The sequence below is a fragment of the Eleutherodactylus coqui genome, chromosome 5, assembly GCF_035609145.1.
Source record: "Eleutherodactylus coqui strain aEleCoq1 chromosome 5, aEleCoq1.hap1, whole genome shotgun sequence".
In the NCBI taxonomy this organism is placed as follows: domain Eukaryota; kingdom Metazoa; phylum Chordata; class Amphibia; order Anura; family Eleutherodactylidae; genus Eleutherodactylus; species Eleutherodactylus coqui.
The window spans coordinates 264,444,986-264,469,293 of record NC_089841.1 but is presented as its reverse complement, the minus strand read 5'-3'; the positions used below and the strand labels follow the sequence as shown (position 1 = coordinate 264,469,293).

General features: G+C 46.4%; 1 long non-coding RNA gene across 1 annotated transcript in view; it reads right to left on the bottom strand.

Annotated features, from left to right (window-relative positions):
• Positions 1-24,308, bottom strand: part of LOC136628592 (uncharacterized) — a 35,266-nt gene that overhangs the window by 2,973 nt on the left and 7,985 nt on the right. The window contains exon 2 of the long non-coding RNA XR_010792888.1: positions 5,587-5,687. This is a non-coding gene — a long non-coding RNA (uncharacterized lncRNA). The remainder of the gene's footprint in view (positions 1-5,586; positions 5,688-24,308) is intronic.

The following is a 24,308-nucleotide window of genomic DNA, read 5'->3' as shown; positions in this document are numbered from 1 at the left end:
TCTCCGCTAGAGGGGTAAAAAGAAGGTACCCATTTGAGGAGGAAGTTTGCGCAAACTGGGAAGAGATACCCAAGGTAGACATCCCAGTGGCCAAAGTAGCTAGGAGGACGAGCCTGCCCTTTGAGGACGCCGCACAATTAAAAGATCCCATGGATCGCAAAGCCGAAGGCCTTCTAAAAAAATCATGGGAGGCAGCAGCAAACATACTTAGGCCAGGGATCGCAGCCACTTGCGTGGCGCGCACTCTGGGGGTATGGCTCGAACAGCTGGAGCTACACTTAACCAATAAAACGCCAAGGAAACAGATCCTAAATTCCCTAGCTATCCTGCGTATGGCAACAAATTTTCTAGCAGATGCCGAGGCCGCAACGGTTAAACTCTCGGCAAAAGCTACAGCCCGATCTAACGCAGCCAGAAGAGTACTATGGCTGAAATCATGGTCAGGCGACTTAGCCTCGAAAAATAAACTATGCGCCCTCCCGTTCTACGGTCAGTTTTTGTTCGGACCAGACCTAGACAAAATCCTGGAGAAGGCGGCCGACAAAAAGAAGGGATTCCCGGAAGAAAAGCCGCAGAGAGGGAAGACCTTCTTCCGAACCCCAGGGCAACAGCCCGAGGCCTACCGAGGCAAGGGCAAGACAGGCCGCTGGAGTTACCCTAAGGGGGGCAGAGGGAGAAATATCCTCTGTAATCCCCACCAGGGGGAGCCCAAGCAGAGACCCTGATGCCAGCTCCGTAGGGGCAAGGCTGGGGAACTTTGTGGACCAATGGGCCACAATTTGCGAAGGCCCATGGATCCCAAAGATCCTACAGCAGGGATACCGGATAGAACTGGTGTCCCTCCCCAGAAGGAAATTCATTATCACAGGAGGCTCAGGGCAACAGTTACACTTACTAAGGCAGAGCGTTTGGGACCTGCAACATCTAAACGCAATATCCCCCATATAGCAAAACGAGGAAACTCAGGGCCATTATTCCAGGCTCTTCCTAGTAAGAAAACCCTGCGGGAAACAGCGGATGATAGTGAATCTGAAGCCCTTGAACACCTGTGTCAAGTACAGAAAATTCAAAATGGAGTCCATCTCTTCAACGATAAAGTTGATTCCCAAAGGGACCTACATGGCATCCATGGATCTGAAGGACGCTTATTTCCACATACCGATCCACGAGGGGTCCCAAAGGTACCTAAGGTTCGCAGTGAATATGGGCAAAGGAATAGAGCACCACCAATTCAGATGCCTGCCTTTCGGGATCTCCTCAGCACCCAGAATTTTTACCAAAATTATGGCAGAGGTAGCTGCCTACCAGAGGAAAAAGTCGATCCTAATAATACCCTACCTGGACGATATTTTAATAATAGCAGAGTCCAGGGAACTACTAACGAAGCACCTAGAGATAGTGCTAGAACTCCTCCAGTCTCTAGGATGGATCATAAACTGGGAAAAATCCAGCTTAGACCCCGACAGGAAGAAGACGTTTTTGGGCATAACGCTCAACTCAGAATTACAATGCTCCTGCCTGCCCGAGGAAAAAATACAAAAAATTCAAAGCCTGGTCAGATCCTTCTTACAGAAACGATCATGCACAATTCGGGAAGCCATGTCTCTCCTGGGAAGCCTAACATCATGCATTCCCGGAGTAGCATGGGCCCAGGCTCACACCAGAGATCTACAGGCCTCCGTCCTATCCACATGGGACAAAAAGCAGTCCTCGCTAGGGACAAAAATGTATATCCCAAACACAGTGAAAACATCCCTGCGTTGGTGGACATCCCCAGCGAACCTGCAGGAAGGGGTTCATTGGCTACAAAACCCAGCCACGCACATCACAACGGACGCAAGCGCCTGGGGATGGGGAGCACATGTGGGGAACCAGTTCTTTCAGGGCCTGTGGTCCCAAAGGATAAAAGAACAATCCTCCAATTACAGAGAGCTACAGGCCGTATGGCGGGTCCTACAGCAGTTAGGAAACTCGCTACGGAACCAGCATATAAAGATACTGTCGGACAATACCACCACGGTCGCCCATATTCGGCACCAGGGGGGCACAAGGTCTCCTGCCCTGCAAAACATTTCGCAGAAAATCTTCCACTGGGCAGAGGGCTGGATCCTTTCGATCACGGCACCACACTTAAAAGGAACGCTAAACCAAAAAGCGGACTTTCTTAGCAGGAGGCAGATAGACCCAGGAGAATGGTCTCTCTCCCTGGAGGCATTCAGAATCCTGACCAACCGGTGGGGGTCCCCACAATTGGACCTATTTGCAACCAGGGAGAACGCCAAAGTAGGCAATTTCTTCTCCCTCCGGCCAGGAGATCGTCCTACAGCAATAGACGCCCTAGGCCAGGACTGGGGAAAGGGGCTAGCGTACGCATTTCCTCCGATACCGCTGATCCCCAGGGTCTTACAACATTTCAGAACCCAGGTATGCACGCTAATCCTGGTGACCCCCTTCTGGCCCAAGAGAAGTTAGTTCGGTCTTCTGACAACATTGAGTGTCCAGGACCCAGTCACCTTTCCGACCTGGACAGATCTGCTATCACAGGGGCCACTGAACCACCCGGGCTTAGACAGACTCCACTTAACAGCATGGCTCTTGAGGAATCCTCACTAAGGGGGAAAGGATTTTCACAAAGAGTGGTAGAAACGTTAATGTCCAGCAGAAAAAAAGACGACCCACCTTATCTACCAGAAGGTTTGGAGAAGGTTCTCCTCATGGAGACAGGGAAGGGATTCCGGGGATTCTATCCCGAGAATTCCTTTGATCTTAGAATTCTTGCAGGAGGGCCTACAGATGGGCCTCTCTTCAAGTACCCTGAAGGTCCAGGTCGCAGCCCTTAGCGCCATATGCGACACAAAGTTCGCAGACAATAGATGGGTCAACAGGTTCCTGACAGCAGTAGCTAGATTACGACCTAGACCCATAAAACTTGTTCCAGACTGGAACCTTAATTGGGTTCTAAGGGCCATGTCAGCGGAACCATTCGAGCCGATCGAAGCACTACCGATAAAAATGCTTACGAACAAGACCGTTTTTCTAGTAGCCATCACGTCTGCGAGGAGGGTTAGCGAGCTTCAGGCTTTGTCCATTCGCCACCCATTTCTAAAAATCTCAGACTCCAAATTAGTATTTAAAACGGACCCGGCCTTCATGCCAAAGGTGGTATCACATTTTTATAGGTCCCAGGATGTAATAATTCCCTCATTTTTTAGCAAACCTAAAAACGAGGAAGAAAAAATTCTAAGCTGCCTGGACGTTAGGAGAGCAGTCCTAGGCTACATAGATGCGACAAGCCACTGGAGACGGGACGCAACCTGTTCATCCAGTTCAGTGGCCCAAATAGAGGGAACAAAGCGGCAAAAAACTCCATAGCCAGGTGGATCCGCCTGGCCATCATAGAGTCCTATAAGGCCCTCGGGAAGGAAATCCCCTTAGCTCTTAAAGCCCATTCTACAAGGGCAGTAGCATCCTCATGGGCCGAACATAGCTCAGCTTCGGTCGAGCAGATATGCAAGGCCGCAGTCTGGAAAAGACCCCACAGGTTCATTAAACATTATAGGGTAAAAGTGCAGCAGGACGAGGACATGGCCTTTGGCCGCAAAGTCCTCTCGGCAGCAATCCCACCCTAATAAACTTTAGTTGATACGTCTCAATTGGTGCTGTCGTGGAGACGACTGGGGAAAAAATAGATTATACCTACCCGATAATCGGGTTTCCAGGAGTCTCCACGACAGCACCCGTACCTCCCCCCCCCCCCCCCCCCTAAATGGATAGAAAAGAAACTATAGAATATAATATAAAAAATAAATAAATATATAATATAATTTTATAATCAACAAAAAACCCCGGTTAAGGGAAGAAATTTAAGTTAAGCTCCTACCCCGGCAATTCATTAGAATCCACTGAGGAAAGTGGGGAAGGGGGGAGCTTTTAACCTCTCAGTGTGTTCCTGTCCTATCAGGAGGAGGCAATCTCAATTGGTGCTGTCGTGGAGACTCCTGGAAACCTGATTATCAGGTAGGTATAATCCATTTTTTTACGTACGTAATCTTATTCTCTCACTTCTTGATGTCATTTTACATAAAAGAAACGTCACATGGTTACCTCCACGTGGTGTTTCCTGGGTAACGCAAAGAACTATGCAAAATGGTTAACATATTTGTTTCCTTGGTATTTCTAAAGTAACCACAACTTCATAAGATTTTCCGTGTGAACACCAGATACCAAATTAACTCGGGCGTAGCCGGGTAGATCAGCTGGTCTATATATGTAAAGAATAGAGATGAGCGAGCACATTCATCCGAGCTTGATGCTCGTTCGAGCATTAGGGTACTCGAGATGCTCGTTACTCGAGACGAACACCACGCGGTACTCAATCAATTGCATTTCCCTTCCCCGCATGTTTAGCGCTATTTTCTAGCCAATAGACATGCGGGGAAGGCATTACCACTTCCTGCTGTGACATGCAGGCCTATCCCACCCCCCAGCAGTGAGGGTCTGGCGAGATCAAGTGACCGCTGAGTACTTAAAGCGGTCCCACCCGCGGATCACCTTAGAAAAATGCTGGCAGAGGTTAGGGAAAGTGCTGCTGCATAGGGAAAGTTTTAGCGTAGGATCCTGTCTTCAAGAACCCCAACGGTCCTTCTTCGGGATACATCTGACTATGTGCATTATACTTTTGGCTGGCTAGGAGTTGTAGTGCATCCATTTTTGTATTACGCATCTAGGCTTGTTTACAGCCTTTCAGTAATACTTTTTTCAGGCTGCAGTGCCCTACAATCAGCTCTCACCGTGAAACTGCACTTAAATATTTCCTAGCCAGCTGCGAACAACTTCATTTATACCATTCTCTGTCTGCAGTGAATTAGACAAAGTGTTGGGGCACAGCCACTTCTATAGGGAAAGTTATATACACTTTACAGTCCGTATCCTCTGTGCAAAAACCCCAAAGCTCCTTCGTTGGGCTACATCTGACAGTGTGCATTATACTTGTGGCTGGCTGGGAGTTGCAGTGCATCCATTTTTGTATTACACATCTAGGCCTGTTCGCAGCCTTTCGGTAATAGTTTTCTCAGGCTGCAGTGCCGTACAACCAGCTCTCACCGTAAAACTGCACTCAAATAATTCCTAGCCTGCTGCAAACGACTTCATTTATAACGTTCTGTGTCTGCAGTGCATTATACAGAGCTCTCACTGCTAAACAGTACTGTTATATTACCTGGGCCACTGCAAAGTATTTCAGCTCTGCCGCTGTGCAGAGCATATAACAATACCCTTTCCTTGGTGGGGTTGAGATAGCCGCAGTTACCAGCACTATCCACTGGCTTTAGAGTCTTCTCCCACTCCACACAGCCTCTATTGTCTACAAGTCTCTGCGAGCGGTAAATTACCCCATAGGTATCAGCATCCAAAAATAAAAATATCCAGTATAGCGCTTCACGGGATGAAGGAAAATAGTCGAGTATATATATCTACACCATAAAGGTGGGATTTTATTGCGACGCGTTTCTGCCCACTGTAGGGCCTTTTTCAAGCATATAAAATAACAGTATACAATCATTAATATAGATAAACGAAGTAACTTACAATTGGGAGTCATTACAGTCCTCACGGCAGTCGCCATGTTGTGGGTGGAGTCACCATGCCGGCGTGATGACGTCAGTACGCATGAAAATTCGTACGGTAAACTATAACAGAAAGCATAATCTTCATGGTTAGAAGTAATGACAGGCAAGTTTGAAAACGAGCCTGGGTTGTCTAGTTAAAAGTGTAATTACTTTAGATTTGTGCTTGGATCCAAAGGTCCGGATTACCAGCCCCGGTCATGTGATGCGTGTGCGGAATGACGTCATCCCGTATGACACGTACATAGGTCACCTGATGGCGGGGGGCATTCTAATTCTCAGGAGCTACCTCTGTATATGTTTAGCTCTGTATCCTAGGCTGTATAGGTTGGTTATGTGATCTCTGTGTGCGATGACGTTCATATATGTGAGGGAAACCTTTAGAGGTCAAAGTTTACAGAATATCTCATGTGACACATTGTTCGCATATTAAATATACGTGAAGTCCTGACCACAATGGAGTGAATAGCATATTCTTTACAAAGGAATAAATCTAAATTTAAAAAGAGGGGGGGGGGTGCAACTCCATTGAATGCAGATTTCATAAGTAGATAGGCTGATGTCGTATTACCTGCTCCAATATTACCAGTATTAGAACTGGCCGGTTAATTTATAAAACGTTACTAAACTATATGTACATTCTAACCTTAAAAGTTGATACCAATAAATATATATGTGTTTGTACAATAAGATATCTGCAATTTGATAAAAATCTCATATTATTGACTCCCAATTGTAAGTTACTTTGTTTATCTATATTAATGATTGTATACTGTTATTTTATATGCTTGAAAAAGGCCCTACAGTGGGCAGAAACGCGTCGCAATAAAATCCCACCTTTATGGTGTAGATATATATACTCGACTTTTTTCCTTCATCCCGTGAAGCGCTATACTGGATATTTTTATTTTTGGATTCCTATCTCCACTGGGTTCCCTATCACTAGGGACCCCAGACATCCAAGCAGCTCTCCAGCCAGGATTGGGAGGAAGGATTGACTGATCCATTTACTTATAGGCTATCCCGGAATTGGAGGTACTAGTGAGTTATCCCACCACCAGGGATACTCACTAAGTACCGGGTAAGTTCTTTTTCTTCACTTCATTTAACTGTTACATCACCATTCAGTACTGAAGGAGCGCTATTTCTGATCCCGACACCATTGTCACTTTCTCCCTAGGTATCAGCGCAAGACAGTGGGTTAATTTTTTCAAGTCACAGCATAGAGCCTCCGCTATCTACAAGTCTCTGTGTGCGGTGAATTAAGCCACAGTTGTCAGTTCTGTACAGTGGGGTAATTTATTTGGGCCCTGCTCTATTCTTAATCTGCCATGATGAGGAGTAGGGGGTAAGGGTCGAGGACATGGACGTCCAAGTCAGGGTGTGGGCAAAGGCCAAGTTCCTGGTCGTGGTGAATTACAGCCGGCTGCTGCGGGATTAGGAGAGAGCAAGTTTCTGGGGTCCCCAGCTTCATATCACAATTTATGGGTCCGGGTGGTAGACCTTTATTACAAACAGAGCAGTGTGAGCAGGTCCTGTCGTGGATGGCAGAAAATGCGTCCAGCAATGTATCGCCCACCCAATCTTCTACGCAGTCTACTACTCCCGACCTAGGGACTGCAACTCTGAATCCTCTGGCTGCTGCTCCTCCTTCTTCCCAGCCTCCTCACTCCATGAAAATGACACATTCTGAGGAGCAGGCAGACTCCCAGGAACTGTTCTCGGGTCCCTGCCATGAGTGGGAAAAACTGGTTGCTCTCTCACCTGAGGAGTTTGTTGTGACCGATGCCCAACCTTTGGAAAGTTCCCGGAGTCCGGGTGATGAGGCTGGGGACTTTCGGCAACTGTCTCAAGAGCTTTTTGTGGGTGAGGATGATGATGAGACACAGTTGTCTGTCAGTGAGGTAGTAGTAAGGGCTGTAAGTCCGAGGGAGGAGCGCACAGAGGATTTGGAGAAAGAGCAGCTGGATGATGAGGTGACTGACCCCATCTGGTTTGCTAAGCCTACTGAGGACAGGACTTCAGAGGGGGAGGAGTGCAGCAGCAGGATAGGTTGGAAGAGGCAGTGGAGTGGCCAGAGGTAGAGGCAGGGCCAGACGAAAGAATAGCCAAACTGTTTCCCAAAGCATCCCCTTGCGGCAAGCCTCCGTGCAGAGGGCTAGGTGTTCAAGGGTGTGGATGTTTTTTAGTGAGAGTGTGGACGACTGACGAACAGTGGTGTGCAACCTGTGTTGCACCAAGATCAGCTGGAGAGCCACCACTACCAGCCTCACCACCACCAGCATGCGCAAGCATATGATGGCCAAGCACCCCACAAGATGGGACGAAGGCCATTCACCGCTTCCGGGTCACACCACTGCCTCTTCCCCTGTGCCCCAACCTGCCACACAGATCCAATCCCCCTCCCAGGACACAGGAACGAGCGCCTCCCGGCCTGCACCCACACCCTCACCTCCACCATCCTCCACTCCATCCAGCAATGTCTCTCAGTGCAGTGTTCAGCTGTCGCAATCACCAGCGTTGGAGCGAAAGTGCAAATACGCCGCCACCCACCCGCACGCACAAGCTTTAAACGTGCACATTGCCAAATTAAATCAGCCTGGAGACGCTGCCACACAGGCTTGTGGAAACGGAGGCTTTCAAAAACATGATGGCAGCGGCGGTCCCACGCTACTCGGTCCCTAGTCGCCACTATTTTTCCCGGTGTGCCGTCTCAACCCTACACCAGCACGTCTCCCGCAACATAAATCGTGCCCCCACTTAACCACGACACGTGGACAAGTACTGCTGGGCAGGGCCACTATATCTCCCTGACGGCATCGTGGGTGAATTTGTTGGAGGCTGGGACCGAGTCAGAGCCTGGGACTGCTCACGTCCTACCCACACCCAGAATAGCGGGTCCTACCTCGGTGCTGGTATCTTTGGCATTCTTTGCCACCTCCTCCAAACCCTCCCCCCCCCTCCGCCACCTCTACTTCTCAATTAAGAAGTGTGAGCATGTCGCCAGCAGTCGGTAGCATGCAGCAGCATAGCGGTGGGCAAGCGTCAGCAAGCTGTGCTGAAACTAATCAGCTTAGGTGACAAGAGGCACACGGCCCCCGAGCTGTTGCAGGGTCTGACAGAGCAGACTGACCTCTGGCTTTCTCCGCTGAGCCTCCAACCGGGCATGGTCGTGTGTGACAACGGCCGTAACCTGGTGTCGGCTCTGCAGCCTCACACACGTGCCATGCCTGGCACACGTCTTCAATCTGGTGGTTCAGCGGTTTCTGAAAAACTACCCCCACTTGTCTGACCTGCTCGGCCAGGTGCACTGCGTCTGCGCACATTTCCGCAAGTCCACCACGGACGCTGCCACCCTGCGAACCCTGCAACATCGGTTTCAGCTGCCAGAGCACCGACTGCTGTGCGACGTGCCCACACACTGGAATTCTATGCTGCACATCTTGGCCAGGCTGTATGAGCAGCGTAGAGCAATAGTGGAATACCAGCTGCAACATGGGCGGCGTAGTGGTAGTCAGCCTCCCCAATTCTTTACTGAGGAGTGGGCCTGGATGGCAGATATCTGCCAGGTCCTCGGAAACTTTGAGGAGTCTACCCAGATGGTGAGCAGCGATGCTGCAATCATTAGTGTTACCATCCCGCTGCTTTGCCTGGACAGGAGACAGAGATGACAGTATGTTGCATGATAGCCAGACCACCCTCATGTCTATATCTCAGCGCATTTTGAAGGAGGGGGAAGAGACAGCTGGGCACACTGCAGAGGGTACCCATGCTGCTTGCCTCTCATCTCTCCACGTGTATGGGCTGTAGAGGAGGAGGAACCTGAAAGTCATCTTCCTCGTGAGGACAGCGATGTGTTGCGTACTGGTATCCTGGCACATGGCTGACTTCATGTTAGGCTGCCTTTCTCATGACCCTCGCGTTAGACGCATTCTGGCCAACATGGATTACTGGGTGTACACCCTTCTCGGCCCGCGGTATAAGGAGAACCTATCCACTTTCATTCCCAAAGAGGAAAAGGGTATGAGAGTGATGCAATACCACAGGGCTCTGGTGGAAAAAGTGATGCTAAACTTCCCCTCTGACAGCGCTAGCGGCAGAAGGAGCAGTTACCAGGGCCAAGTAGCAGGGGAGGCGCGGGATCAGGCAGCATGTCCAGCGCAGGCAAGGGAACACTCTCCAAGGCCTTTGCCAGCTTTATGGCTCCCCAGCAAGACTGTGTCGGAGGGAGCACTGTAAAAAGATGGTGAGGGAGTACATAGCCGATCGCACCACCATTCTTCATGAGGCCTCTGCTCCATACAACTATTGGGTGTCAAAGCTGGACACGTGGCACGAACTTGCGCTGTGCTGGCCTGCCCTGCTGCTAGCGTCTTGTCAGAGGGTGTTTATTGCAGCTAGGGGAATCATCACAGATAAGCGTACCCGCCTATCAACTGCCAGTGCCGACATGCTTACGCTCATAAAGATGAGCAAAGGCTGGATTTCCCCAGACTTCTCTTCTCCACCGCTGGAGAGCAGCGGAACCTAATGATTTTTTTTCGCTGCAACCGGAGAAAAAAGCATTCTCTATCACCGGAAAAAAAGGGGGAATTAGCTTTGTCAATCACTCTCGGATATTATTACTCCACCTACTCCTTCTCCTAAAACAGCATGTCATCACGCTGAACTGCCAATTTTTCTGCATCCCAAAAGGCTCTGCTTACAATTTTTTTTACAATTTTTCAAGTTTCAAAAGTATTGTATTGATACTTTAACAGTCAGAAACCAATTTTTTCACAGGGCTGCCTCCAGGCTCTGTTACAAATTAAGCAACAGCGAGCTGTATCTCTAAAAAATGTTTTTGGGTTTCACCTACCCTTGCGGTTGAGCAATTTTTCAGGGGTACACTTGTACTCTTGGTACACAAATTTTTCTGGCCCTCGCCTATACTGTTATCCAACTAATTTTTCCGGCGTTCGCCTACACTCATGGTACACCAATGTTTCAGGGGTACAGAAATGTTACAGGGGTACAGAAATGTTACTGGGGTCTGCCTATACCTTTGCTACAGAAATGTTACAGGGGTCTGCCTATACTACTGCTACAGAAATGTTACTGGGGTCTGCCTATACTTCTGCTACAGAAATGTTACTGGGGTCTGCCTATACTTCTGCTACAGAAATGTTACTGGGGTCTGCCTAGATCTTTGCTACAGAAATGTTACTGGGGTCTGCCTATACCTCTGCCACAGAAATGTTACTGGGGTCTGCCTATACCTTTGCCACAGAAATGTTACAGGGGTCTGCCTATACCTTTGCCACAGAAATGCTACAGGGGTCTGCCTATACCTTTGCCACAGAAATGTTACAGGGGTCTGCCTATACCTTTGCCACAGAAATGTTACAGGGGTCTGCCTATACCTTTGCCACAGAAATGTTACAGGGGTCTGCCTATACCTTTGCCACAGAAATGTTACAGGGGTCTGCCTATACCTTTGCCACAGAAATGTTACAGGGGTCTGCCTATACCTTTGCCACAGAAATGTTACAGGGGTCTGCCTATACCTTTGCCACAGAAATGTTACTGGGGTCTGCCTATACCTTTGCCACAGGAATGCTACTGGGGTCTGCCTATACCTTTGCCACAGGAATGCTACTGGGGTCTGCCTATACTATGGGTGCACAAAGACTTCCCATTGCAGTGTTTTACCTATCTGGCACAAATACACTGACTGACTATGGCAGAAATGTGGGCCGAGGCCAAGGTCCTTGGCGGGGTGAAACTCTACCATGTTTGGGCACTGTGTAATACCATCTTTGTGCACTGACAGAATAGGCGAGCCCAAGGAACTCAAAGACTTCCCCTTGCGGTGTTGAGCTATCTGTGTGGGGATGCATGGATTTCCTATTGCTTTGTAACTCAGGGCACCTTGGGTCACACAAGGTGGAGGCTGGGACCGAGCCTGACCCAGGGCCCGCTCACATATTTCCCACACAGACTATAGCGGGTCCTGGTTTCTTGGCCTTGTAATGCCACCTCCTACTCCTGCTGCTTGGGGTCATGGGATCAGCACTGGTCAATATGTATTTTCTCTCGTGTTACCACAGTTATCTGAGACCCTGGTTTGGGCCAAACAAAAGGAGCGTTACTGCATTAATGAGACATTCACAGCTGTAGTAGCATCGGAGTCCGCTTTATGCCCACGATTGCTGAGGGTGTGGGCAGAGGCCAAGGTCCTCAGCGGAGTGAAAGTCTGCCATGTTTGGGCAGTGTGATTGCTTCATGTTTAATACTTTCCTTGGGTTCCTTTGGCTTGCATATGCTGTGAGTGTACAAAGACTTCCCATTGCGTTGTTTTACCTGTCTGGCACAAACACACTGACTAGGGCAGAAAAGTAGGCCGAGGCACTTAGCAGGGTGAAACTCTGCCATGTTTGGGTACTCTGATTTCCTCATGTGTAATACCATGCTTGAGTTCCTTGGGCTCGCCTATGCTCTAAGTGCATAAAGACTTCCCATTGCGTTGCTTTACCTGTCTGGCACAAATATACTGACTAGGGTAGAAATGTGGGCCGAGGTCCTTGGCGTGGTGAAACTCTGCCATGTTTGGGCGCTCTGACGACTTCTTGTGTAATACCATCTTGACTTTTCACTGCGGTGTTGAGCTATCTAACACCTACACAGAATGAATTGCGTGGGCACACATGGATTTCCCATTGCTATGTAACTCGCGGCACCTTGGGTCACACAAGGTGGAGGCTGGGACCGAGCCTGACCCTGAGCCCGCTCACGTGCTTCCCACACAGAGTATTGCTGCATTGAGGAAATGTGTAGAAGTGCTAGGACCCGAGTCCCCTTTATGCCCACGTTTGCAGCTCCTGACAATTTTGTGACGGAGGTGGCACGGGATTGGAATGATCGTACATCAATCTATCATCAATTCTCAACAGCATCGTGGGCTATCGCCCACACTTTCAAAGAGCGTCGTTGCCTGGCCCTGCCAACCCTCTGCAGGGTGTGCCTCCAGTTCCCCATCCAGTATGCGCTTATAAATAGACATGAGGGTGGTGTGTCTATGAAGCGAGCATGTGGCATGAGGGCAGCTGAACGCTGCGTAGGGAAACTTTTGTGTGCGCTGTGGACCTAGGATCGTGCGGGGGTTGGGGGGGTTGGACAGCAATGCCAGCATGTAACCCATGTAGTAGTGCAGTACACAGAAGGGCCTGTAGAGGGCCAGAGACAGGACTTCTGGTGCGAGGGTTAACAAAGGGGTGGAGCAGGAACAAGATAAAAAGCCAGTTCCTACAAAGGAGAGAGAGAGGGCCAGCGCAGCATAGGAACGTGCTGCAGGCTGGTGGCCTGAAAAGGCAAAGAGTTCGACAGGGATGACGCCCCTGGACTCCCACCCAAGTTGGGTTGTTTATGGACATTGTGTGATGTGCTATGCTGTGACGTGCTGTGCAATAAACGCTGGCAGGAGCCAGACAAAGATATCTGCTATTCCTGAGCTGTAGTTACCCATGTAGTGCGCCATTTCTGGTACGAGAGACCAGCAATCCCGAGGCAAGAGTACCCCCCTTGCTACATATGGTGGAGGATGCGGGCAAGATCTAGGGTGGCGCACAAAGCGGCAGGAGCACAAGGCGGATGTCTGCTGGGAGCAGTCCTGCGGTACGCAGCGTTTAAAGGGCCAGGAGGCCGAAGCTGCGGTTAAAAGGGCCAGGAGGCCGAAGCTGCGGTTAAAAGGGCCAGGAGGCCGAAGCTGCGGTTAAAAGGGCCAGGAGGCCGAAGCTGCGGTTAAAAGGGCCAGGAGGCCGAAGCTGCGGTTAAAAGGGCCAGGAGGCCGAAGCTGCGGTTGCCTTGCAGAGCAACAGCGGACCTCAGCGAAACCTCTACAAGGCAAGTTAGTGGACTTGTTGATTTATTTTCTCATGGTGGACTGTGTAGTAAAGATGGCGGCTGTTGCTGGAGGCCACCTAAAGCTCTGCTGTGGTTTCAGGCGGCATGGACTGCAGCGAACCGACAGCACAGGATGGACATTTCTGCGCATAATGACACAGTGGAAGCCGCATAGTGTGAACGGACATTTAAAGAAAATTTGTCTAAGAACTGTGTTGCTGACCGGGTGGGGCAAGAAAAGTCCATTAACCCCGGCAGGTCATGTGTGGGGGATGGTGGGATGTATTCTGTACCTAATATGTGTCGCTATGTTTCCCAAATGCAGTCAGGATGTGAACAGGGTGCAATGAGTGCAGCCAACGCCCATGTGGGAGCCTGTGCAAGTATACCTCTAGTGAGAGAGGGAAGGAAGAGTGAAGATAGGGGGTGTAGTACTAGAATTGCTGAAGTGAGTAGTACTATGCCTTCAGAGAGAAAGGATAGATTGTACTAAATCTGAAAAAAAAGAGGAAAAAAGAAGAAAAAGGCTGCGGCTAGGGAAACAAGTGAGGTTGTCAGTGCAGATCCTGAGATTCAGGGTGAGACAGCAAGAGAAAGCTTGGTTCAAATTCAGGAGAGATTTGCACCAATGCAAGCGTATATAAAGTTTCTGGAAGAAGCATCGCAAACTGCTCATAAAAGACGATGCACAGTTTGAGAAAGAAAGGACTATCTTGTGTCTGCTTGGAGAAGAGGCCAAGAGGCAAAGGCTGTTAACAGAGGAGCAGACAGATAAATTCCTAAAAGAAAAGGAAAGTATTCTTCAAGAAGCTGAGCAGCTGAAAGCAAAGAGTGCAGCTCCCTTAAAGGAGAATGAGCACCTTGAGAGATTGGCTAAGGAGGAAGCTGATCACCGGGTGTTGCTGGAACAGACAAATGTTCAGTGTGAACAGAGCTTAGAAGAGATGAGAAGTAAGAAAAAGTAGTATGAGGGATATCTTTCAACAGCCCATGAAAAGATATAAGACCTCAGATGTAGCCAGAGATGAGGCTGATCGCAGAGTATGTCTGGAGGCACAATCTGTGCAGTATGAACAGGACTGTAAGAAACTACAAATGAAAACCCAAGAGTTGGAGATGACGTGTTGCGAGTTAGAAAGAGCTTCTACAGATGCACGTAATTAAAATACAGGTTTGCAGAATCAAGTTGCAGAGTTGAAAATGCTGTTAGCAAAGAAAAATGGTGACTTGGAGTGCCAAGTAAGTCAGCTCAAGGAAGAGCTGGAAATACAGAAAGCTGCTTGCAGTCAGGCAGAGAAGCAAGCAGAGATCTTGAAAGACTTACTGGGTGACAAGGAAAACCAGGAAGCGCTGCATGAGAGACTGGTGCCCCAGCTACAGATGAGCTTGGATGAGAAAACTGAAGTACATGGAACCCAGATCCAGGAGCTGGAACGGAGTCATGCTGCAGTTGTTGGGAAACTGTCCAAGCAATTGAAGCAAATTTAAAAAGTGAAAGAAAAACGGAAAAGTGAGTGTCTTGAGCTGACCCAAAAGGTGAAGGGGTTGTTGGAAAACAAGTGTGCATATGAGTGCAACAGAAATACAGTGGAAATGCAGCTTCAAATAAAAATAACTCAAGGTGACAGTGTGCAGACAGCGTTGTCTGAGCAGGTGAGCAGGCTGCAGGTGAAGCTAGAAGCTCAGAGGGAAGAGTCCCAGAGACTGCTGCAAGAAGAGACGCAGCAGAGGCTTGGACTTAATGCACACCTGAAGATTATGCAAGGTGAGAGAAATGTGTTCCTCAAGCAGTTAGAGGAAGATGCAGAAGCTAAGAGAAACCTGTCAAAGCAGATTGCAACACTTCAGGCTGAGGTGTTGGACCTAAAATATGGACTGGAGAAGAATGCTGTGTGCTTGGATTCTGTGGAAGAGCAGAAAAGAGAAATACAAGAGGAGTTGGAAGCTACAAGGCAGCAGTATGAAGAGAAGATAGCTGCGCCTGTGATAAGCTTGAGAAGGTTAAAGTACATCTTCAGCAAGAGATAGGTGCTTCTGTGAAGCTTGGTCTCCAAAAGGAGCTTGTGTCCAAACTAAGAAAGACACAGCAAATATGTGAACAGCAGCTTACAGAGGAGAAAATCAGGTCTGCAAGATATGTCACTGAATGTGAACGTGCTGAAGAAAAGGTCTGTATGAAAGAGACCAAAGTGTTAACTTTAACACACACCCTGAAAATGATATTAGAGATGGAAGAGAAACTGTATGAGAACCCTGCATGCTGGGTCACGGTTGAAGAGCAAAACGGTGAAATCCTAAAAGAGGTGGAAGTGATAAATCAGCTGTTTGTCTTCAAACTGAGGTCTATGATGAACTTGAGAAGTTTACAGCGAGTCTTCAGCAGGAAGTAGAAGACATTCGTTTACCAATGTCAGTTGGTGTCCAACTGGGAGAAGAAACAAAAGATGTGTGAACAGTGGCTTACTGAGGGGAAGTCGGTATTCCCTAAAGTCGCAAAAGAAAGGTGTAACGAGCGGGTGCGTACTGAAATGCAAGACTGGATTAGCACCAAGACAGATGCTGAGAAGAGAACCCTGATACGGGAAAAGCCAAAAGGTGTGTTCCAACGACCAGTAGAAGTGGAGATCCTGTTGGAGAATATTAAGAAAGAGACTGAAGCGCTAACCTTGAAGCGCCCCCTGAAGGTGGTGTCAGAAGAAAAAAGTGGTATTGCAAAAGTCCGCTAAGAAGTTAAACGCAAAGGTGATGCTCTGGAAGTCAGAGTCATATTGCTGAAAAGAGGGTTCAGAGATTACACCCAGGAGAAGAGGCAGCGGTGTCACCCGCAGGCAGTGATTGTCAATGGTCGCAGGTAGTATGGTGCTTAGCTAAGATGTGCCAGCGCGTGTGCCTTGCTAATGAGGGTTTGTTCGAAGTAAATCGTTTAGGTGGGGTGACACCAGACTCTTGCCCCCATTTTGGCTTAATAGTGGGACCTGGGAGCCTCAGATGCAGCCATGCATTCTGCCCCTGCCCTTCCCTATCCGTTTCTGTGGTGTTTCCATGATTTTCTGATGTTTTTTGGCGTTTGACAAGTCATCAGCTATGTGGAGCATCAGCCCCATACAAAAATGCTCGAGTCCCCCATTGACTTCAATGGAGTTAGTTACTCGAAACGAACTCTCGAGCATTACGAAAAGTTCGACTCGAGCAACGAGCACCCAAGCATTTTGGTGCTCGCTCATCTCTAATGCTTACAGAATAAAAATGGTGAATTGGTTAATAAAGATATTGAGAAGGTCAAACTTTTAAATTCCTAATTTGTATCCTTTTTTCTCTCAGAAACTAGATGGAACATCAACTGATCTTCTCTGTGCTATTGGGGTAATAAAAGAATGCAGTCTATCTATAAGCAGAGAGATGGTAAGGGTAACACTTAGCTAGCTTAAATGTGTATGGTTAAGTTAGCTTGAAAAAGGCCTAATATGGCCGAAACGAGTTTCTGCTCATGCTGCCACTATGCTCAATTATACATAAATAGCTAGCTTGAATGAATTCCAGTCTCAAGGTCCACATGAATTCCATCCTAGAGTACTAAAAGATGCAGTGGAGGTAATTGCTGAACCACTTGCCATAATTTTTGAATATTTCTGGAAAAAAAGAGAAGTCCCAGAATATTGGAAAAGGGCAGTTGTTGTCCCCATCTTCAAAAAAGGGAAAAAGGTGGAGCCAGGAAATTACAGGCCTGTGAGCCTGACTTCTAGACTGGGAAAGATCTTTGAAGAAATTATTAAACAGCATATATGCACGTACTTGGATAAAAATGACCAAATATGGGATTGACAAGGCAACTGTTAGGTGGACTCACAATTGGCTGACTGATCATACTCAAAGAGCGATCATAAGTAGCTGCACATTCAAGTGGAAGAATGTATCAAGTGGGGTATCACAAGGCTCTGTCCTAAGCCCAGTGGTGTTCAACATTTTTATAAAATGATCTGGAGGAGGAAATTGATGGGAAACTGAATACATTTTCTGACTACATACAGGTAGGAGGGATAGCTAACACTAGTGAAGAGAGAAAGAGTATTCAAAAAGATCTAGAAAAGCTTGAACAGTGGACAGCGACTTACAGAATGGTATTTACCAAAGAGAAATGAAAATTCCTACATCTGGGCAAGAAAAAGGAAAAAGCACATACAGAATGGGAGGAATTGGGCTAAGCATAAGCACATGTGAAAAAACTGAACATGAGTCAACAATGTGATGCAGCAGCCAAAAAGGCAAACAGTATTCTGGGATGTTTTAAAAGAAGCATAGAGTCTAGATCACGTGAGGTAATTATCCCCCTCTATTCTGCCTTAGTCAGACCTCATCTGGAATACTATGTCCAGTTCTAGGCACCCCGATTTAAAAAAAAAAAAAAAAAAAGACAGACAAACTGGAACAAGTTCAGAAGAGTTACCAAGATGGTGAGCGGTCTGTAAATCATGTTCTAAAGGATCTTGGAATGTTTAGCTTGCAAAAAAGAAGGCTGAGAGGAGACTTAATAGCTGTCTACAAATATCTGAAGGGCTGTCACAGTGCAGAGGGATCAGCCCTATTCTCAGTTACACAAGGAAAGACTAGAAGCAATGGGATGAAAATGAGAGGGAGGAGACACAAATTACATTTTAGGAAAAACTTTGTCAGTGAGGGTGATCAATGTGTGGAACAGGTTACTACGGGAGGTGGTGAGTTTTCCTTCAATGGAAGTGTTCAAACAAAGGCTGGACAAATATCTGTCTGGGATGATTTAGTGAATCCCATACTGAGCAAGGGGTTGGACCAGATGACCCTGGAGGTCCCTTCCAACTCCAACATTCTATTAAATAAAGATATACACATACGAAGAGAGATGGAGAAAAGAAATTCAGAGTAAGCTCCCAGGAAATTAATGTGTTAGAAACAAGTATCTCATTTATTATTCACTGTATGTGTTGAAGAAAATTACCTCAGCTCCTTGCCTTATTGAACAATAACATAGTGTTTACAAGTTAAGCAAAATATCCAACTGTGTTTTATTCAGCACCTTCACTACTCAATACTACAAATTGTGCCCAAGGGCACTGGCGTCCGAACTACAAAGGAAAACACATTATAATTAGAGATGAGCGAACGTACTCGGTAAGGGCGATTTCGCAATCAAGCACCGCGATTTTCGAGTACTTCACTACTCGGGTGAAAAGTACTCGGGTGCGCCGGGGGCCGGGGAGAGGCGTGGCGGCGCGGGGGGTAGCAGCAGGGAACAGGGGGGAGCCCTCTCTCCCTCTCCCCACTCCCCACTCCAACCCCCCGCGCCGCCACGGCGACCCCCGAATTTTTTTGCCCGAGTACGGAAGTACTCGAAAATCGCAGTATTCGGGCGAAAAAGGGGCGTGGCCGAGCACGTTCACTCGTCTCTAATTATAATTATCCCACTAAATAAGCCCACCATATGAGCTTTTCTGACACTTGCCAATACAGTGTTTGCAGACTGCATTATATTCTTCTTTAGATATTCCCCCCCCCCCTCTATCCATTTGCTAAACATATTTTTCTTCCGAGTGTTATGCCACAACTGAGAGACACCAACCCTGGATCCAGGGGGTGGGAAGATTGCGTTGGCTGTGCTCCATGCAAAAAGCAGGGTTGAAGGCAGAGACCCCATATTTGGGCATTTTTTTCCAATAAGTATGGTATGAGATCCTAGTCAAATGCTTTATCAAAGTCAAGATATACTATTTCCACCACATTACCCTGATCAACCCAGTCAGTGATTCTATCATAGAAGGAAATTAGAATAGTCTGGCATGACTTATTCCATAGCAACTTAGGCCGCGGAGGTTTGTAGGGAATGTAGTCTGCCCATCATCTGCACAGGGATGAAGGACTTGTGATGACATTACTGTATTCTGATGAGGGCGGAGCTCAGAGGCCCGGTGACTGATCCCATGTTGGTGAGGTCATCACTCCCTTTTTTTAAAATATATTTATCAATATGAATGTATCCAGTCCACATAAAGCAAACCTATATATTACACAAAGACAAAGAAGAAGAAAAATGCAAGATTCTAAAAATTGGAGAACCCGGAGAAAAAGCCTGTCTCAGTACATTTGATTTACCAAATTGTACCCAATTTGAAAGTCCATTATGCCTCACTTTTAAGTAAAGGCCCATTTAGACCCAACGATCAATCATTGGGTCCAACTGCACGGACATCATGCAGTTTTCGTTAACAAGTCGTTCATCGATGAGCTTTATCAGTGCCACGTGCTGAGTTCTCAGCGAGATACCGATGATACTATTATTTTGGCTGCTATCCAGCTCTGAGAGCACAGCCGGAGTCTGCATACCTCGCTTGGAGCGCTCTGCTGTATACCAGCGGTGCACTCCGTGAACACAGCAGGAGTATGAGGAATACAGCGATCCAGCTGTCTTTTGTATACTCCACTCGGAGTGCTCAGCTGTATACCAGCTGAGCGCTCTGAGGGAAAAAAAACAGCTGTATACAGAGGACAAGCAGCCCCGCTTGTCTTCTACATACCCCGCTCAGGTGTATAGCAGCTGAGTGCTCCGAGAAGACAGCAGCTGTATGCAGAAGAGAGCGGTCCCACTTGTCTTCTGCATACAGAATGAGCTTTCATTTATACACACTTATGCAAAGTGAACGCTCAAAACTGTCACAAAGTGCCGTTTGAGCAAATTTTGAGCCATCATCTTGCTGTATATATACACAAGATTATCACTGAAAAGATGTCTTGAGCGATAATCGTGTCTAAATGGACCTTAAGCGTACAAATCGTACAAGCGTACAAAGTTTATTCGCTATGTGTTTCAATGCCATACTGGTGTCTTTCTCTGGCCCATTGCAGGTTAAAAAGTGTCAAGAACATTTAAAAGCTGCAGATGATGCCACAGACAGTAACATGAATGGTCACAGTGCTTGAGGGGATTCAAAGAAGGGCAACTAAACTAATACATGGAATGAAGGGACTGGAATACCCAGAGAGGCTATCAAAATTAGGATTATTCACCCTGGAAAAAAGACGGCTAAGAGGCGACCAAATAACCATGTATAAGTACATGAGGGGACGATACAAGGATCTCTACCAAGATCTGTTTACACCCAGGACCACGACGGAAACAAGAGGACATCCGCTACGATTAGAGGAAAGTAGGTTTCATCACCAACACAGAAGGGGGTTCTTTACTGTAAGAGCAGTTAGACTGTGGAACTCTCTGCCAGAGGAAGTGGTGATGGCAAAATCCATAGAGGAGTTTAAAAGGGGACTTGATGTCTTTCTGGAGAGGAAGGACATTATAGGATACAAGCCTTAGGTTAATTGTCAATCCGGGTATACAGGCAGGTAGGAACTATTAGGGGTTGATCCAGGGAACAGTCTGATTGCCATTAGGGAGTCAGGAAGGAATTTTTTCCCCAGAAGGGCTAAATTGGCTTCTGCCCTTGGGGTTTTTTGCCTTCCTCTGGATCAACACAGGAGGATAGACAGGCTGGACTAGATGGACATTGTCTTCATTCAGCCTTACATACTATGTTACCTGACTGCTGCCTGTGATAAGTTTAAATTAAGTCATATAGAAGCACAAAATAGCCTATTACAGTAGATTTGAATGGCAATGAGAACATTATGCAGTGCCCTACAGAGAATTAACTAATTTGTAGATAAATAGATGGGTAACACAGATTATTACTTTTATGAAAAACTTCCACATATTCCCACGTCTCATTATAAATCAGCTTATGAATCGTTTTTTTTTCCCTCTTCCTTTCATCAGGGAATCCTGAAAAAGAGTGAGCATTCTTTTTGACTATCGATAACCACCTTTACCTTTGTTTTACCATCTTCCTAAAATTCATAAGAGCCTAACTAACTCACATACTCATATCAAATGTTTTCTGAAAGTGCAGGTACTCTTTAAGAATGATGCTAAGGAACTTTGAGACTACAGGAACAATTTTGAAATGGCCTAAGTTATAGCTAATAAAATCTCAGTTCAAATAACCAGAATTACTACCTGCTAAAAGGAGATCATTTTGTTATAAGTTGTAATCAAGGGGGGGGGGGGGGGGGGAGTTCAGGAAACACAAATATTCATTAATTTACCAAAAAATTATTCTATAAAAATGATATAAAAAATAATTCATAAAAAAACAAAATTCTTTTGGAGGCATAGAGAACATATACATACACGTGCTTACTAGGTATTGCATAATGAGAAAAGGGGAAGCATAAATGGGGGAAGCTCATATAATTATGTAATTGCCACCAACCATTGGTATCCGGTGTATCCCATGCCCATTTTGTCTCTAAAATTACATCTATCTATATATATAAAGCTGAAAGCCCTCACTGACTGACTGACTGACTGGCCAAAAGTTCTCCAACTTCCCGATGTCGTAGAAACATGAAATTTGGCGCGAGCATAGATTATCTCCAAAATAGGAAAAGAAATTGGGTCCCAACTCCATTATTCAATTCTAGCGCAAAAGAATTGGCGTCGAAATTTTACGTGCGGAATGTAATTTTCTCACTTTCCGGTGTCATAGAAACGGGAAATTTGGCACGAGCATTGATTATGTCATAAACAGGAAAAGCTAATGGGTCCCAACACCATTATTCAATTCTATGCGCAAAAGAATCAGCGTCCAAATTTTACGTACGGAATCTAATTTTCTCACTTTCTGGTGTCATAGAAACATGAAATTTGGCACGAGCATTGATTATGTCATAAATAGGAAAAGCTAATGGGTCCCAACTCGATTATTCAATTCTATGCGCAAAAGAATTAGTGTCCAAATTTTACGTGCGGAATGTAATTTTCTCACTTTCCGGTGTCATAGAAACTGTAAATTTGGCACGAGCATTGATTATGTCATAAATAGGAAAAGCTAATGGGTCCCAAATCCATTATTCAATTCTATGCGCAAAAGAATTAGCGGCCAAATTTTACGTACATAATCTGAATCTCTCACATTCCGGTGTCCTAGAAATGGGAAATTTGGCACGAGCATTGATTGTGTCATAAATATGAAAAGTTAATAGGTCCCAACTCGATTGTTCAATTCTAAGCGCAAAAGAATTAGTGTCCAAATTTTATGTACGTAATCTAATTCTCTCACTTCCTGATGTCATTTTATATGAAAGAAACGTCGCATGGTTACCTCCACGTGGTGTTTCCTGGGTAACGCAGAGAACTATGCAAAATGGTGAACATATGTTTTTCCGGTATCTCTAAAGAAACCACGACTTCATAAGATTTTCCGTGTGAACACCAGATAAACACCAGTACCAAATTAACTCGGGCGAAGACGGGTATATCAGCTAGTATAGATATAAAGCTGAAAGCCCTCACTGACTGACTGACTGGCCAAAAGTTCTCCAACTTCCCGATGTCGTAGAAACATGAAATTTGGCGCAAGCATAGATTATCTCCAAAATAGGAAAAGAAATTGGGTCCCAACTCGATTATTCAATTCTAGCGCAAAAGAATTGGCATCAAAATTTAACGTACATAATCTAAATCACTCACTTCCCAATGTCATAGAAACGGGAAATTTGGCACGAGCATTGATTATGTCATAAATAGGAAAAGTTAATAGGTCCCAACTCGATTGTTCAATTCTATGCGCAAAAGAATTGGCGTCAAAATTTTACGTACATAATCTAAATCTCTCACTTCCCAATGTCATAGAAACGTGAAATATGGCAGGAGCATTGATTATGCCATAAAAAGGAAAAGCTAATGGGTCCCAACTCGATTATTTAAAGGGGTTGTCCCGAGGCAGCAAGTGGGTCTGTACACTTCTGCATGGCCATAATAATGCACTTTGTAATGTACATTGTGCATTAATTATGAGCCATGCAGAAGTTATAAAAAGTTTTATACTTACCTGTTCCGTTGCTGGCGTCCTCGTCTCCATGGTGCCGACTAATTTTCGCCCTCCGATGGCCAAATTAGCCGCGCTTGCGCAGTCCGGGTCTTCTGCAGTCTTCTATGGGGCTCCGTGTAGCTCCGTGTAGCTCCGCCCCGTCACGTGCCGATTCCAGCCAATCAGGAGGCTGGAATCGGCAGTGGACCGCACAGAAGAGCTGCGGTCCACGGAGGAAGAGGCCATCTTCAGCGGTGAGTAGAGAAGTCACCGGAGCGCGGGGATTCAGGTAAGCGCTCCGGTGAGCTTTCTTTACCTCCCTGCATCGGGGTTGTCTCGCGCCGAACGGGGGGGGGGTTGAAAAAAAAAAAAACCCGTTTCGGCGCGGGACAACCCCTTTAATTCTATGCGCAAAAGAATTAGCGTCCAAATTTTACATGCAGAATGTAATTTTCTCACTTTCCGGTGTCATAGAAACGTGAAATTTGGCACGAGCATTGATTATGTCATAAATAGGAAAAGTTAATAGGTCCCAACTCCATTATTCAATTCTAGCGCAAAAGAATTGGCGTCGAAATTTTACGTGCGAAATGTAATTTCTTTACTTTCCAGTGTCATAGAAACAGGAAATTTGGCACAAGCATTGATTATGTCATAAATAGGAAAAGCTAATGGGTCCCAACTCGATTATTCAATTCTATGCGCAAAAGAATTAGCGTCCAAATTTTACATACGGAATCTAATTTTCTCACTTTCCGGTGTCATAGAAACGGGAAATGTGGCACGAGCATTGATTATGTCATAAATAGGAAAAGCTAATGGGTCCCAACTCGATTATTCAATTCTATGCGCAAAAGAATTAGCGTCCAAATTTTACATGCGGAATGTAATTTTCTCACTTTCCGGTGTC